At 39.0% G+C, this 13,650-nt stretch overlaps 1 long non-coding RNA gene across 1 annotated transcript in view; it reads left to right on the forward strand.

Moving 5' to 3' along the window:
* Nucleotides 1–250: 250 nt before the first annotated feature.
* The window catches only part of LOC121033361 (uncharacterized), a 27,791-nt gene continuing 14,391 nt past the window's right edge, over nt 251–13,650 (forward strand). Inside the window, exons 1-2 of the long non-coding RNA XR_005791852.1 lie at nt 251–431; nt 9,657–9,737. This is a non-coding gene — a long non-coding RNA (uncharacterized LOC121033361). The remainder of the gene's footprint in view (nt 432–9,656; nt 9,738–13,650) is intronic.

Below are 13,650 nucleotides of genomic sequence, written 5' to 3' on the forward strand. Positions count from 1 at the left end.
CACCGCGCCCACCCCACACTCCCTCTGCTGGTGGTCCTCATGCTCACCTACCTTGTCAGTCTCAGGGTCTCCGCCCATCATGCTGCTTTGACCTATGCTCTTTCTTTACCTCTCGGATGGACCCACTATCATTTATAATTATTTCATTTAGTTGTTTATTTGGTTTTGGTCTACTTGTACTATCTGATAAGCATCTTGAAGTCAAAGACCATGTCTTTCTTGTTCTGTTTTATTATCAGGGTGAATCACAATACCTGGCACCTGGTAGGTGCTACACAAAAGTTTGTTAAACAATATAATGCAAATGAAGGCACTGAGGTTAAAAGAGATCATTTCCTGGAGCTCTCCCATACCATTAACAGCAGAAGTTGGCTGGCCACTCAGATTTCCTGAGAAATCCTGGTTTCCAGGGGAAGCTGGAATACTCTCAGGTAAGAGCATCAACATTTATACAGAATTTATGACTTCAGGTGACATTTATCCTTTTGGAGAGATAATTCAAGAGAAGAAGCTTTGAGAAGGAGACTGAATGAAGTCACCTGCCCTAGGGGTATTCAGAGTGCGAACTGATGCCCTTGACCACACCCCACCACCCCCCACACCCACTTCCGGGTTTCCTTTCTGTCTCTTGTCTTAGAATTATTCTCGAAGGCCATGGTTGCTGGTCTTCACCCTCTGGTTTTCCTTCTTTTCTTATTTCTAGCACATGCTCTGTTCCGCCTTTTGGAATGTCCTATCTATATGCCCAGAGCATTGCTTGGAGGTGAAATTGCAGCTTTTCATTTCTCGTGCTTATTTGGGGGGTGTGGAGAAGTGAGATAGAAGAAAGAGGCAAGAGATTAAATAACATTCTGTTGTCAGCTAAGATATGAATCCAGCCATTTATTAGATGTTATCTTATGCTAGGAAGAAGAAGACACTTTATTGATTTGCTTTTTTTGTTAACATTTTAAAGGAAATTTCAGTCTTGATTTGGTAACTCCCCTGAGAACCTTCAGTACCACAAAGGGTGTTACAAAATCTAAAGTCTCAAGGGGCTAAAATCATTTAAACTAATAAACATGACATACAATCCTTTGTGGGGCCTTGGGAAGGGTAATAAATATCATGAAATCAAGCAATGATCAGCTCTTAAAACTCCCCAAAGGGCAATCATCACAGGCTGAATGATTTGTTCTTGGTGTTCGTTTCTTTTTAACCTCATCTTTTCTTCATAATCATCCCATTTATGCTCACAGACCCTTTCACAGGCAATAATAATACTAATAATAGCTAGCCTCTACTGAATGCCTACTATGAGCCAGGGACTTCACATTTTCTTTATTCCTTACAACAACCCTAATAGTTAGGTATGGTTATCAACATTTCAAATGAAAAAATTAACATTTAGAGAACTTACGTATATTGCTCAAGATCTGTAAGTAAGTAAGTAAGATCTGTCAGATACTCTAAGCCTATATCTAACACCAGTAGTTGTGCCCTTGGTGGCAAGGGTGGGGTGAGAGCATGGGAGAGTGGGGGAGACTTTAGTCCTTTTCCACATACCAATGTCCACCAGCCCAAATACAGAATCTAAAGACAGAAGAATCTGTGTTTGCTATGCAAACCCTACTTCAGAATAATTTCCTTGATCTCCTCACCCCCTTCCCAACATGTTTGCCACATCTGAGGTCATTTTATATGTACCATTATATGACATATCATTATGTCACATTTCATGCAAACACAATCAAGTACCATGGAAATTTGAACTTCAACAATTGGATTCAAAATCTAGTGTACTGGATTTTGCATCATGGCCAGAAAACTAAAATTTTTACATAACAAACTGAGTCTTCTTACTTATTTTCTTCAGCTCTCTGTGTATCCAAAATGCTTTTATTTGATGCTATCTGTGCAGTTGGGAACTACATTAGGACATAAGGTACATACTTGATCTTTCAAAAAGCATCCGGAGCTAAGGAAGCCCATTACGTTAGAACCTCTTTGTTCAATATAAACAGGGATAGAAACCCAAACAAAATGTGTCTAACTGATGTACTATCTCTAAAGCCTGATTGCTAGCAGCAGTGAGAAGATGCTAAAGATCCTAAAATTGTCTTCGATACAGAGCCTCTCTCCCATTGCCCTTTCTATGAAGCCAGCCCCATTAGAGCTAGCTTCGAGTGTTTCTCACAACCAAAAGAACACAACAAATCCCACACCCACGTGGAATTTAAGCAACATATTATTAGACAAGTAGTGGGAATTACAATTTTAAAGACTAGGCATGCTTATGGTCAATTTAAAAAGCAGAAAACAAAATTTTATCTATGCTATTGTGGAAGAAGAATATTTTTGAAATATTGCTTTTCCCCAGTATTTCCTTTTCTGCCTTTGACTCCTCCCTCTACTCAAGCACTGGATTAGACCTTTGTCATCTCAGGAAAAGGTCAAGGTAGCATTAAGCAGAGAAAGGGACTCTTCAGATTTCTGAATGGAGTCCCTTAGAAGAACAGAAAAGACCCAGGCTAGAAAAAGATTAGGAAAGGAAAATTGGAAGAGGAGCATAGAGAGCAGAAGGTCACAGTGACAGGGGCCTGGACTTTACCCTAGAGGCTCTTCTCCAAAGAGGAGGTAAGGCCCCAGAGAAGAGATGGCAGCATGTTTAATGGTTGAAAGCCTTCCCTGTGCAGTTCCCCAGCAGGGCCGTTGTGTGAGAGTCAAACAATGATCTCCCCACACCCAAAAGTGGCACGGAAGGAGTCCTGAAATCCGATGAGACCACATGGGGTTATGGGAGTCTCCCCAGTGGCTTCTTCAATGGCTGGCGATAAACAACGCGCGAGGAACAATCACGGTGATGGACATCTCAGAAGATGCTGATGCGGCTAGACGAAATTGTCGATCCGGTGCAAGCTCCCTAAGAACATAGATCTGACCAAGGAGAAAGAAGAGAGAAGTATAGCAAATCAACTGAAATTACGTGTCTGCCACACCCAGAAGAATGGGGGTGGAAACAGAAATTAATACACCAAGTCAGAGCAAAGTAAAGAAAGTTAAGTATCTTGCTTTTCTGCATTTAGGGACTAAATTTCATACCTTCTAACCTGTGATTAAAACGGTAAGTGAGATTTGTGAATTAACATTTTAAAAAAAATGAGAACCACCATGATTTCTCTGAAAGTGTGTTTTTTTGTCTTCAAAGGGAGAATAATAAAAAGGTCTATAATCTAGAATTAGAATGCACACAAAGAAATAATAAATTATTATCAAATGATACCTAAGTAATTATGTGTTGGAGTTGTTAGATGGTGAACTTTCATTTTCCCTCATTTTTATTGCCCATGCTTGTGGGTTTTATTGTTGTTCTTATTGTTTTAAGAAATGAAGACAAAAGGGAGAGAAAGAAGAGAGAGAGAAATGGAAAAAAAGATTAAGAAGAGAGGCTCTTTAAGTAATGTTATGTAGCTAGAACATATGGCCATTGGTAAAATATGGAGTGGGAAATGCGGAAGGGGAAAAATTGTAGATGGTCTTAAATCTCAGACTGAGACCCTGCAATCAATGAAGAGCCACATGGTCAAATCTATTTAAAAACAGCACTCTGGTAGTTTAGGGGTGGGGCTCCTAAGATCAGAGATAGGGAAATCAGCTCCCAGGTTATTGCAATGATGTTGACATAAAATCATGAAACAGTTCAGGGAGTGGTAGCAGGAATGGAAAAGCAGGTCTGGAGGAAAGAGCTATTTAGGAGGTAGCAAGTTAGTGAACAATGGGTGAAAAAAATCATCACTGAGAAGGATACTGAGCTGTCAAACCTTCAGCCTCCTCTTGAAGTGGCTGGGCTTTTATGAGGAGGTTGAGCAGCTTGGGTGTCATTTTGAAACTGGACAGAACTAAAGACTGCTGGGGAATGCTGGCCACGTAGCGACTGCACAGAGAGCAGCTTCAGACCACAGCTACTGACCTGCTATCCTGGGGCTATAGGCCTCCTCCTCTCCCACTGCTCCAAGCTGCCTGACCACTAATGGGAAATGCCTGCAACCAGAGCAAAAATAAAGCACCGAAGCTTCCGGATCTCCTCTTCACACTGCCCAACTAGGAGAGGAAAAGCTGAGTCAAGAGCTCCTGCCTCCATTTCTGTGAGATTCATCTCCTCCTTTCTGCAGCCCCTTTGTAGTTGGTGGAGCACAGCTCTCCCTAAGCCTGGTCACAGGGATCTCCCCTTTTTGCTCTACAAGCAGCAATGAGGCCAGCAAATTTGAACACGATTTTTTTTGAAAGCTTGAGTATTACAAAAAATAAATACAGGGGCGCCTGGGTGGCGCAGTCGGTTAAGCGTCCGACTTCAGCCAGGTCACGATCTCGCGGTCCGTGAGTTCGAGCCCCGCGTCGGGCTCTGGGCTGATGGCTCGGAGCCTGGAGCCTGTTTCCGATTCTGTGTCTCCCTCTCTCTCTGCCCCTCCCCCGTTCATGCTCTGTCTCTCTCTGTCCCAAAAATAAATAAACGTTGAAAAAAAAAATTTTTAACAAAAAATAAATACATTCGGAGAACAACATGAATCCCCCAAATTCATGAGATCCAGCCCCCTCTCCCAGATCACACAGCCCATCTTATTCCATGGGCCCCAGGACAGAAGCAGGGACCCCTTGTACCTTCCATCCTTGGCCTCAAACTTCTTCCTCTCGGTAGAGGCCATCTCTAATTCCCGCCACACCAGAGGCACAGCATTCCCGACCAACCATTTGAACTCTGGATTTATTGTTTTCTTTACAGCTGCCCCGGTCCCCAAGAATTCTGAAAAAAGTAGTTGTATCATTTTTACTATATTTTAAGTTTTGAAGTGATAAGCAACCTTTTAAGAAAGGTTAATATTAGAAAAAAAAGTTTTAGAATTGCTCACAGATTTTAAAAACCTTCAGAAAACATATTAGTATTTTGTATATTCTTTCTTCTAGTGTTTATATATAAATATATTACATAGCTTTGACTATACTGTATATACATATACCTGGTTTTTTGTTACATTTATTATATCATAGACATGTTCTCATATTGACTTTTATACCCTTTATTTTGTTTTTTGTTTTTGTTTTTTTTTAACAATTTCTAAAGTTCCATAATTACATTACCATTTCTATATTTAGGGCTATTAGACTGCTTCCATCATAAAATGATTTCTCATTCATTTTTTTTCTAATTATATAACGATTTTAATTGTTGAAAATGTGGACTCTAAGAAAAATAATAAAACCACCTACACACAAAATTGTGACATACAGTGTACAGATCTGATTTCAACCTTGTCTCATTTGCTTTAGCCTTATATGGTTACACGGCTTACACGGTTACAGGGATTTAAGCTTATATGGTTATTCTTCATAGAGGAAATGTGCTCTAAGGTTATTGTCAGTCATTTGATCCCAATGAAGCTCTTGTCTCAGCACAAAGTCCCAGACAGTTCTTCCCCACATTGAGGCTAGCTCAAATCTCAGTTTTTTAGATAGTACCACTGCCATCAGCAGTCACCCCGAGGCAGCCCTGTCTTCCCAGGGGCTTGATCCGCAAAACCACAGATCTTAGTCTCCCATTTTCTCCTCTTCTGTAGACTTCCGCCCCTCTGGCGAAGCCAGCAGAATCTCCAATAATGTGTCTTCTCCAGGGCCAGTTGTCTTACATTAAGAGATTGCCCGGGAGCTTCCAGTCTGCACCACCCAAAATGCTCAAAGCAGGAATTGGCAGATTTCTTAATTTCTACATTATTTTTTTACATTGCTGAGTGTTTTATAATTGCTTTACTCAGCAAGCCTGGGAAATGTGTAAGTAGTCATCAGTTTTACAGATTTAGGAATTACGGTTCAGAAAGGTTAAAGACTTGCCTTAAATAGACACAAAATTATATCATTAGAGAATCAAATGAGAACTCTCTTTTCTATCAAAGTTACATTCCTCTTGGGGTAAAGATAAACGAAATTGTAATAAAGAAAGTACATGTGTTGGTCCAATAAGGGGATGGGGTGGGGAGCAAAAGCAGAGAGAAGGAGGTGAAAGGCAAATGGAAGAGCAGAGATGCAACAAAAGGCAGAGGTTGTAGGGGAAAAAAGCAATTTTGTAGCCTTGTCCTCTCAAAAAGGCTCATTGTGCGTGCGCATTTGTGTTTGTGGGGAGCATGTTGGTTCCCGACTTGATCCACATGTAGGCTGTTTGCCGATTGGCTCACCTCCATTCTTGTACGAGCAGAAAGGAGGCTTCCTACCCACCCACCACCCACCCCACCACCCCTTTCCTTCAAGGGTCGCTTTTGAGTTGTACATGTGGAGACAGAGGGTTTGAGCCTCACATGGGCTTAGTGTCAGTGCATGCCAACAACCTACATCTTCACTATGCTTACAATGACTCCTCCAAGCCTCATCATGCTCTTCAGCCAACCCTGCCGCTTAGCACCGTCCCAAACTCCTGGACAGCTCTCTCCCTCCCATCCTACCCCAAATCATTCTGTCACTGCCAAGGGGGCTACAGGGGAGGGGATGGACTGCAAGACTACACTTCTCTTCATTGTCTCAACCCTCAGGTCCTCAGAGCACCATTAAACAAGGCTGCTCTATTCAAGGTTTGAGTTTGGTCAGTTTGATCAAGGTTTTGAGTTGTCTGTGGTGAGGGGAGAGGGGAAGCTTTCCTTCCCCTGTATACCTTTTGTATAGTTTTTAAATTTTGTCTTGGGTGTGTTTATTACTTACTCAAAGGTAAAAACTAAGATAAAGCCATGAATGTTATATATAACTGTTTCCAGAGTTCAACTAAAGGAAACATCTCATAGAGTTCTACTCGTTGGCATACCTCAGTTCCAGGTCTGACTTTTTGTCTCAGGATCACCTCTCTACTTCCTCCCTCTCTTAGTAAAGGTCACATTTCAATTCTTAGCATGAGAATTTCCATTCATTCACAGAAACCCCAACTTTCTGGCCACAATGGTGTGCCCTGACCTGCAATCTGGCTCGACAACCAAAACAACCCATAAGACACCCTAATCAGCAGAAGTCTAATTCTCAAAATCTGAGCAATTTCATCTAGAATAACCATTATAAAGTTGTCATCTAGAACAACAGTAATCCAGGATGGCCTTTGCCAATTCATTTCCCAATATTTTCTGGATTCCCTCTGCCAGGGTCAAGAGGAGACGTGATTTCTCATTCTCTTTGTGATCTCCTGATCTTGACTGTGTGTGCCCTATGGGTGAAATACACACCCACACACATCTGAAAGATAAATAATAATTCTTAGAGATCATATTGTCTAAATCATATTAAATGGAGAAAACTTCCTACGTGTTCTGATAAACTGCAAAGACTTATCCTGAAATAAACTCTGAAAATAGACCTTTACATTATTCCCCGGTGCCATTATTTGTTTCCTTTCTTCAATCTCCAACTTCCAGGCTGTGTCCTAAAGGTTTACAGGTGACAAAGACACTGCCATCACAAGTCCTGCTCAAACAGAAGAACTATTTACCTCTGATCTTTATTCTTAACTACATTAAAACAAAAAATAAATGAAAAAAAAAAAAACAAACAAACATAAAAAAACAACCCTGACATTCACTTTGAATTCATAGGTTCTGACAAGGTCATGTCATCTGCAAATAGAGATAGCTTTACTTCTTTCTTTCCACTCTGGATGTATTTTCTTTTCTCTTTTATTGCTTAATTTCCTGGGCCATAACCTCAAGTACAATGTTAAATAGAAGTGGTAATAGCAGACATCCTTATCTTGTTTCTGATCATAGGAAGAAAGCTTTTAGTCTTTCACTATCTTGTATGTTAGCCGTGGGTATTTTGTAGATGCCTTTTATCTGGTTGAGGAAGTTCCTGTTCATTTCTAGTTTGTTGAATCTTTTTAACATGAAATGTGTTGGGTTATCTTCAAATGCTTCTCCTCCATCTATTGTGATGATCGTGTAGTTTTTATCCTTTATTTTATTTATGTGATGTATAATTTTAATTGATTTTCACATGTTGAGCTAACCTTGCATTCCTGGTGTAAAACTGACTTGGTTGTGGTGTGTAATCCCTTTAATATGCTGCTGGATTGGGTTTGTTAGTATTTTGTTGGAGATTTTTAGATCTATGTTCATAAAGGATATTGGTCTTTTGTTTTCTTTCCTTGTTATATCTTTGTCTAGGTTCAGTTTCAGGGCAATATTGATCTCATGGAATGAGCTGGAAAATCTTCCTTCCTCTTCCATTTTTTGAAAGAGTTTGTGAAGGATTTGGGTCAATTCTCTAAACCTTTGGTAAAAATCACCAATTAAGCCATCTGGGCCTGAGATTTTCTTTGTAGGAAACTTCTTGTTTACAAATGACTTTAATGGTGAAGCCTTTTCTTGCTTTTAAACAAACATAGAATGATTCATGCTCCCCAGGTTACCACCACCACAACTCCTCTTGGTCTGAGATTGAAGAGAAGAATCACTGTGGAAGAGATTGAATATGATTTGTTCATTGGCCTCTAAAGTAATTTCTTACACTCTCTCTGGTGCTTCTGCCAAGAGAGGATTTTCCATCTTTTCTAACAAGGAGGCAGGGACCTGGGTAACAATGAGAATTGAATCAACAGTTGTAGCTTCATGAAGAAATTCCTTTTTGTTATAAATTGCAAGAACATGTATACATAATATTTAGAAATACTATTCCTATTTATTTTGAACCCTAATTAATAGATATTAAATTATTTGTTTATTGAAATGTTAATAATATATTCAGTTGTATAAGTTTATCTGCACTAAATTTATCTGTTCCATATCTGTACTAAAAGTATAAAAACATACACAGGAGGGATACAAACAGGGTAATAGTTATTTCTAGAGAGAGAGTGGAAAAGAATTAGAGATAGAACTTTAGTTATATAGATAATATTTGCTTGCTTTTTAAAAATGAGAGGAAGAGGGGCACCTGGGTGGCTCAGTCGGTTAAGCATCTGACTCTTGATTTCAGTTCAGATCACCATCTCGTGGTTCATGGGTTTGAGCCCTGTATTGGGCTCTGCACTGACAGCTCAGAGCTTGCTTAGGATGCTGTCTCCCTCTCTCGGGGCCCCTTTCCCGCTCGTTCTCTCCCTCTCAAAATAAATAAATAAGCAAAAAATAAATAAACATTAAAAATTCTTTTCAAAATGAGAAGAAGAGAAATTTGAAACAAATGATACATTCATGTTAACGTGTCAAATTTGGGTAGAAGGTTCTTGAGTGTCTAATCTTGATGGGCAGGTCAAAACAGGAATTATTTAAATAAAAGGAACATTGATGTTTTAGATGGTGCTTTTTTAAGTTTAATGTTATGATAATAAATGAAGGAAGTGAACAGTAAATTACAAAAGAGGAAATGAAATTGCCCCACCCTAATTATCCTTCTGGACTGAGGGACTGACTTACTCCTCCAGCTTTGGGAATTGCCTTGGCTAAAGAAATCTGCCTCACCCATGCTCCCCTTAGTCACCCTTCATCCAATGGTTGGTCAGTGCAGGTATGAAAACCTGTTCCCTTGCCCTAACTTGGAACAATTCTGAAAAGACATCCCAGCTTCAAAATCCCCCATGGTTTATCTGAGACAATTGTGAAATTGCCCCTCAGCCCAGCTTCTCCCTCTGTTGAGTCCTGCTTTGTTCGTCTCCCCCACAGGTATTGACCCCAAGAACTTTCCTGATCACAAATCTCCATCTTGGGATGTGCGTTCTGGAGAACCCCACATGCGACATATATGTATGTATATAAATACAAAACCTCACTAATAACCACAGAAAAAGTCCAATTTAAACCAGAAAACATTCAATTATGGTCAGAGCAGAATGGTAGATGCCGTGCTGTGGCAGAGCTTGCCAGTTTCCTATACAATGTTTACCACCCCTTTTCACCCAGTGACAGAATCCTGATTTGATTTTGAGACAGCAGTGTGCTCTAATAGAAGGATATATTTCCCAGCCTCCCTTGTAGCTAGATGTAGATATGTAGAGAGATTTATTTATTTATTTATTTATTTATTTATTTATTTATTTGTTATATTATTATATTTACATGACATTACATTATACGTGATGTTACATTCACATTTACATTATAAAATAAAGCCATATGAAATGACTTCTGGAAGTCCACCAACACTTTAGGAAAGTAAACTCAGGAAGTATTTTTTTGACAGCTTTCTTCCTCTTTCCTGCTGCCAGATGGGGGATGTAACAGCTAGAGCTCCAGCAATCATACTGTGACCCTAAGGACGGCAGCCACAGTGGCACGTACACAGCTGGGTGCCTAATGATTTCATGAAGCACCGTATCATTCTGCTTCCTCTGGACTTAACAAAATACAAGGGCTTTGGGGAATCTTACATATGAAGCTTTGTCAACCTTAAGCATTTCAGCCACTTAGTTTTGTTTTGTTTTAAATTTTTGATATCTTTATTTTTTCGAAGTGGCTGTTACCGTGACTTTATTTATTTGCTTGTTTGTTTTTTGCCACTGTTAGTTTTTACTTTCTATCATAAACTGCCAAACCTAATTATAACTGAAGCAAATGGGTTACAGTCTAAAGGTAAAATAGAAAATGAAAAAATAATTTTGGAAAATGAGTGTTTGGCTTGTCAATGTTCTTAAGGAGTAATTCTATTTGCAGAAATAAATCCTAAGGAATTGTGTGTGTGTGTGTGTGTGTGTGTGTGTGTGTGTGTGTGTGTGCATGTGTGTGTGAAGCTTTAACAGAGACATTTATACTATAAGAAAAATAGAAACTACCTAAATAGCAACATAATGGAATGGATAATAAAATGTGATGCATTCACTGAATTAAGAAATTAAAGAAACAAAGAACATTTTTATTAAAAAAAAACTTTTTTGGGAACAATTTAAAAATATAGAAATTTATGAAGTCAAAGAAATAGCCTCCCTCTCCTACTATACCATCCTCACTCTTAACTGTTTAGTCTAGTGTATATATTTCCATAATTTTTCCTTTATCTGTATGAACAAATACAGATATATGTTCACATTTACAAGGTGTTTCAAAATTGGATTATAATACATATATAAAGAATATATATTGTACTGTGAGCATGTCTCCTTTCTCTATGTTACTGATAATTAACATGGAGACATGCTCACAGTACAATAAAAAGTTTTACAAATACTATATAAAGTTGAGGGGCATCTGGGTGGCTCAGTCGGTTAGGTGTCCAGCTTCGGTTCAGGTCAGGATCTCATGCTTCGTGGGTTTAAGCCCCACGTCAGGCTCTGTGCTGACAGCTCAGAGCCCAGAGCCCACTTTGGATTCTGTGTCTCCCTCTCTCTGCCCCTCCCCTGATCACACTCTGTCTCTCTCTCAAAAATAAATAACATTAAAAAAAATTAAAAATACTTATATATGAATTTGATATACAGCAAGATCTCAATTACTTTTCAAAAAGTGCCTAGAAAAAAAAGCCTGAAGTGAAACATATAATAAACAAATGTGTAAATGAATGAATATTAAATTCTAATTGCCAATATTAATAGTTTACTATTAATAATAAATACATTTTCTCCCAGAACTAATACAGAGTTTTTTCCACAATCCACACAAGACTAAAAGTAAAAAATATCTTACTATATTTCAGGGGAAATATGGGAGACGGAGGGCACATATTTGAACCACCTGCCTCCCAATCCCATCCAAAATGACCTAGAAAACTTAAAAATATGCAAAACCCTAAATCAGTACTGGAAGCTAGGGAAGGAAACCATACAAATGCCAGAAACTTCAAAAGAATTTCTTCTAAATCCTGTGCAGTTGGGACCATATTTAAAAAAGACATCCAAGGCCAAATTTGCCAGACACCAAAGGAGAAACATCCCCTGGAGGGGTGAGGCCTTGGAAGCGGACGACATCAGTGATCCTTTTCAGTCTTGAAAATTGTGTGAGTTTGAGCGTTAACACAACAGTGGAAGTTGGGAACAGAAAGCTTGTGAACAGTGGCCATAGTTGTATTATTGGATGGTTTCCCCAAGCTTTGAAGACCTTCCCTGTGTCTGCGGAGCTGGGCATGAAGGCGAGGCATAAGTAGCTCCCCAAAGCCTCAGGCTGTCACTAGCAGCAGTATTCCTTGACGATGCAGTGGGCGCTGGGCTGGAATCCTTGGCCTGGGTGTATCACACACCCACAGTAAGCTTGGAGGTACCTCTGGAAGCCCTAGATAGGAAGCCTACCACAAAATCTGTCAAACAGCACAGCCCTTATGCCAAATACAAAGAAACTTTGTAAGTTGAAATTTCGATAACCATATATTTTTTTTTCAATTTTGACTTCACTCTCACACAACACGTAAGAATTAATTTGAGATGGACCATAGATGTAAATGTGAAAAGTACATCAATGAAGTTTCTAGAGGAGAGCATAATGTCTTCATGATCCCTGGACAAAACTCCTTAAATAGAACACCAAAAGCACTACCCAGAAAATAAAAGATGGAAAAATTGAACTTCATTTAAACAAAGAATGTATATTTGTCAAAAGACAATATTAAGAGAGTAATAAGGCAAGCCACAGATTGGGAGGAGATATTAGCAATAGATATACCTGACAAAGGACTCATATCCACACCATATAAAGAATTTCCACCAATTAATAAGAATAAAATAGGAAAACAAACTAAAAATGGGTAAAATGCTTTAACGGTCAGCTTAGAAAATGACCAGTAAGTGTGAACATTATTAGTAACAGGAAAGCAAATTGCCAATGATATCAAGTGTTGGCAAAGATGTGCAGCAATTGGAACGCTCATAAATTGTTGGTAGATGTGTAGCGATTAAAAAGCTGCTTTAGGAAGGTGTTTGACAGTGTCCACTAAAACTAAACATATGTATACCCTATGGCCCAGAACTCCACTTTTAGGTACTTACCGTACAGAAATGAATGCTTGTATCTACCAAAATACATGTGCTAGGATGGTCATAGCAACTTTATTTATGAAGCCAAACATCTATAGGAGAACAAGTATATGGATTTTAGACTATCCATATCCATATGAAAGAAGAACAAACTACTCCTATGCGAAAACATGGATGGGTCTCAACATAACATTGAGCAAAATAAGCGAGACTCAAAAAAGTAAGATGGCAGTTGTGTCCTCCGAGAAGCAGACGCCAAGACTGAGTTAGAAGTACAAAATATTGGGAATGCAAATTGGTGCAGCCACTCTGGAAAACAGTATGGAGGTTCCTCAAAAAATTAAAAATAGAACTACCCTAGGACCCAGCAATTGCACTACTAGGTATTTATCCAGGGGATACAGGTGTGCTGTTTCAAAGGGGCACATGCAGCCCAATGTTTATAGCAGCACCATCAACAATAGCCAAAGTATGGAAAGAGCTCAAATGTCCATCGATGGATGAATGGATGAAGAAGCTGTGGGGTATATATGCAATGGAGTATGACTAGGCAATCAAAAAGAATGAAATCTTGCCATTTGCAACTAGATGGCTGGAACTGGAGGGTATTATGCTAAGTGAAGTTACTGATATTTGTCAGAGAAAGACGAATATCATATGGCTTCACTCATATGAGGACTTTAAGAGATAAAACAGACGAACATAAGGGAAGTGAAATAAAAATAATATAAAAATGGAGGAGGAGACAAAACATAAGAGAT

The sequence above is a fragment of the Herpailurus yagouaroundi genome, unplaced genomic scaffold (genome assembly GCF_014898765.1).
Source record: "Herpailurus yagouaroundi ecotype Mexico unplaced genomic scaffold, PumYag 159, whole genome shotgun sequence".
Classification (NCBI taxonomy): Eukaryota; Metazoa; Chordata; class Mammalia; order Carnivora; family Felidae; genus Herpailurus; species Herpailurus yagouaroundi.